Here is a 4875-nt window from a genome sequence, read left to right on the forward strand (position 1 = left end):
TGTGGAAGAATTCAAGAATACCAATGCATTCACTATGTCCAACACCGGACAAAAGAAACAAGCATATGAGAGGAAATCTACTAAGGGAAATACGAAAGGCCTTACAACAAGGCTACACACATAAAATAAATACCCCTTTTATTAAAGAGGAGCTCTCTAAGAAGCAATACCAGATACAAGGGGGTTCGCCCTATTTATAAGCCAAGGGAGACTAAAGGGGGCTCCCAAAAGAGTCGTTGGGAGCCCCCAACGATCATGGGGGGCCCAACAACTCCATTGTGGGCCCCCTTTAGTATCCCAAATAAAAATTCTAAAAAAGGAAATAAGAAAAATAAATAAAAAAAATAAAAAATAAAAAGAAACAAAACAAGTACCCCTATCTGGTACTTGTGAAAAGACCATAATACCCTTATCAAGTATTATGGTGAATATATATATATATATATAGAGAGAGAGAGAGAGAGAGAGAAATGTATTATTACATATGTTTTAACACCCCCTCAAACTTTACGGGGAGATGACCGAAAGTTTGCCAAGAAGAAACAAGAAGCGAGGAGCAGGAAGTGCTTTGGTAAAGAAATCTGCAAGCTGATATTCCGAAGTGACATATGGCAGTGTAATTGTCTCACGAAGATATTCATCACGAACATAGTGACAGTTCATTTCAATATGTTTAATCCTCTCATGAAAGGTGTGGTTGCTGACAATATAGATCACACTTTTGTTGTCGCAACAAAGCTTCGGAGCATCAGAAATTTTGACTCTCATATCTTGAAGAAGACTTTGAAGCCACACAAGTTCCATTGTAGTAGTTGCCATGGCCCTGTACTCGGCTTCAGTGGAAGACAACGAGACTTTCTGTTGTTTCTTGCATCTCCAAGCAATTAGCGAGTCTCCTAAAAAAACACAAAAGCCAGTAGTTGAGACTCGATCATTTGGGTTTCCTCCCAGTCAACATCAGTATAAGCAAGTAAATTTAAGGAAGAGAGTGAGGATAGAAATAGCCTTTTAGTTAAAGTATTTTTTATGTAGCGAATGATTTGAAGCACATCACTCATATGCACAGTTGTAGGGGCATGTTGAAATTGGCTTGCAGAGTGCACAACATGAGCAATATCAGGCCTAGTGATAGTCAGATAGGTGAGGGAGCCAATGAGTTGCCTATAAGGCGTAGGATCATCCTGCAAAATCCAGCCTCCAGCCGTAGTTTAGCATTGATAACCTCGGGAGTCTCCACCTTTTTGTCATCTGAAATCCCAGATTTGGAACATATGTCTGCAATAAGCTTCATTTGAGACAAAATATACCCTCGAGGAGAGTACACTACTTCTATACCAAGAAAGTATTAGAATGGACCACCGAATACATGCGGTGCAGAAAGTAAGAAGGCAGAATGAAGAAGAGGGCTGTGACAGCAAAGGGGACTGCTTCACTTAGCAGTTGTGCCCTATTCCATGTGTGTATTTATATACAAAAAACAGAAAGTGGGTTGGATCAATTATGATTTGGATCCATACCCGAATATATTAAAATTACATATTACATCAGAAACATAAAACCCGATCCATATTAGAGACCCAACTTCAGTTTTATGATACAGTCTTAATACCCTCCCTCAAGTTGTGCATGGTCCAGTACCATGGACAACTTGCCTTTGAGATACCAAAACCGTGCACTCGTAAGTCCTTTGGTAAGAAGGTCAGCAACCTGATCTCCTATTGGTACATAAGTTGGGATAATTTCTTTGTCCTCAACTTTTTGTCGAACAAAATGTTGATCGATCTCTATGTGTTTTGTTCGACGATGATGGATAGGATTGAAGGCAATTTGTATGACACTTTGATTATCGCAAAACAAATTTGCAGTGTTCACCCTCTCTCCTATTTCGGTTAATAAATGTCTTAACCATGTAACTTCAGCAGTAGCGGATGCCATGGATCGGTACTCAGCTTCTGTACTGGAACGTGCAACAACACGTTGCTTCCGACTACTCTATGCTATTAAGTTTCCATCAACATAAACACAATACCCGAAAACTGATTTTCTATCGTCTGGATCTCCTGCCCAGTCTGCATCTGCATACACTTTAAGTTGTCTATGTTCTCCTTTTGTCTTTGATTGATGATAAACAAGTCCATCTCCAAGAGTACCCTTCAAGTATCTAAGAATTATTTTAACAGCATTCATGTGTTCTGTATATGGATCATGCATAAACTGAGAGACTTGATTCACTGCATACACAATATCCAGCCTTGTAAAAGTAAGATATTGAAGCATCCCAACTAATCGACGATAATACTTTGGATCTTTATATGCCTCCCCATTCTGAGCATTGAGTTTATGGTTTAACATGCTAGGAGTATTCAATGGCTTGCAATTCTTCATTCTTGATTTCTCCAAAAGATCCAAAGCATACTTGTGTTGGGTTAACAAGAGACTAGTATTTTGTCGATCCACTTCAACCCCCAAGAAATATCGTAGAACACCCAGATCCTTCATTTTAAACTTCTGACTCAATAGCACCTTTGTGGTCTCTATATGCTTACAAGAATTTCCTGTAATAATAATGTCATCTACATATATGAGGAGTAAGATGTTGACCTGGTGTTCTCGAAGGATAAACAATGAATGATCAAGTTGAGATCGAATGAATCCATATCGCTGTACTTCAATGAAGAAACTGTCAAACCATGAACGTGATGCTTGCTTCAGTCCATAGATGGCTCGTCGCAACCTACAAACATATGTCTCAAGATCGTTTTCTGCATAACCAAGAGGCCGCTCCATGTAGACTTCTTCTTTTAGATCACCATGTAAGAATGCATTTTTAATATCAAGTTGACTTAGAGGCCATCCATGATGAACCGCTAAGGATAACACAAGTCGTATGGTTTCCATTTTTACAACTAGACTAAAAGTCTCGTCATAGTCTTCTTCATATGCTTGTGTGAAGCCTTTAGTGACAAGTCTTGCCTTATATCTTTCAATGAATTCGTCAGGTTTGTACTTGATCTTATATACCCATTTAGACCCTACAACATTCTTATCTGACGGCCTAGGAACTATTTCCCACATCCTACATTCATGCAAGGCTCCCATTTCTTCATTCATAGCATTTGCTCATTTTGATGACAAGGAGGCTTGAGAAAAATCAATGGGTTCTTCCTGTTTTTCAACTTGCGCAACATATAACTGCATTTCTGTGGAAAAGTTCTCGTAACTTACCCATCTTTTAATTGGGTGTCTAATCCTCTCTGAGCATCTGACCTGCTCAGTTATGTGGGGTGTATCTCTTCTCCTGGCATATACTACCCCTTTAAACCTTCTGTCATCTGCAGTGGGAGACATAACAGATTCCTAAGCAGCTGTCAACATGTTCCCTCTAGATCCTGCATTGGTTTCCATGGGTTCACACTCATTTATCACTGTATGACACGAAGCAGAGTTATCTATCTTCAGCTCATCAAATAACTCATTTGCAAGCCATGACTGATAGCCTTCTTCTTCCTTAGTGGTCTTTCCTTCCTTGTTTGAGTCTTGAACATTGTTCTCATCAAAGACAACATTTCGTGAGACTTTAATGCTTTGAGTGTCTGGATCATAGCATCGATATCCTTTATATTCATCAGCATACCCAACAAACTTGCATCTACAAGCTTTATCCTAAAATTTGTTACGTTGGAAACTATCAATATGAACATAGCATACACATCCAAACGCTCGCAGTTGACTGTATTGAGACTGGGTACCAAACAATACGAAATAAGGAGTTGAATTATTTAACAACCTCATTGGTAACCGATTTATTACATAAACCGCAGTGTGAAATGCTTTTGTCCAAAGACTTAAAGGAATTTGAGTGTCATGCAACATGCTTAGGGCACTTTCGATGATATGACGATGTTTTCTTTCTGCGACCCCATTTTGTTGTGAAGTATGTGGACAAGATATTCTATGCCTTATCCCATTATTTTGAAGAAATTCAGTAAATTCCTTTGATAGATACTCTCCCCCTCCATCACATTGAAAATGTTGAATATTTGTCGAGAATTGATTGACAACAAGAACATGGAATAAACAAAAGAATTTAAATACCTCAGATTTGCATTTCATAAAATAAATCCAAGTGTATCTGGTATAACTATCAATGAATGTGACATAGTAACAACTACTAGACAAAGAGGATTGTGGAGCAGGTCCCCAAACATCAGAATGAACAAGTTCAAAAGGAAAAGAAGCTCTTTCATTTATTGAATTAAAAGGAAGCACATGACTCTTACACGACTGACAACTAGAACAAAGGAAACCATCAACCTTATTACACTGACCTGACTTTGAAATAAGACCACTCGACACTAATTTCTCAAGAGAGGAATTATTACAATAACCCAAACGACGATGCCAAATATTTGACTTATTATACAAGGATAGACTTAAACAATCTTTAGATGAATTCAACTTAAATGGTTGACCAATAAACGATTTTGGTCTAGCTCTACGAACAAAAGAAGGAGCTTTTTTTAGGATATACATGTTTCCCTTTCGTTCTCCCTCAACGAGCATCTTCTTCGTGAGTGGATCCTTGACACAGACAAAAGGAGTAAATTCGATGCAAGAATGAATGTCATCAACTAGTTTAGAAACAAAAATGATGTTTTTGACAATATTAGGAGAATGAAAAACATTGGACAATTTTAGGGAACCATCGGAAAGTGAAATATTCACATTTCCAGTGTAAGTTATTGGATGAAGAGCTCCATCTCTAGTTTTAATACTTGCATTTCCATGATAAGGGATGGGTTTCAAAATCTTACCAATATCGCCTGTCACATGTGTTGCAGCTTCAGAATCAATGTACCAAGTTCCTTGATCACC

This window comes from Nuphar pumila, chromosome 4, assembly GCF_984573655.1.
Source record: "Nuphar pumila chromosome 4, dmNupPumi1.hap1.1, whole genome shotgun sequence".
NCBI lineage: Eukaryota > Viridiplantae > Streptophyta > Magnoliopsida > Nymphaeales > Nymphaeaceae > Nuphar > Nuphar pumila.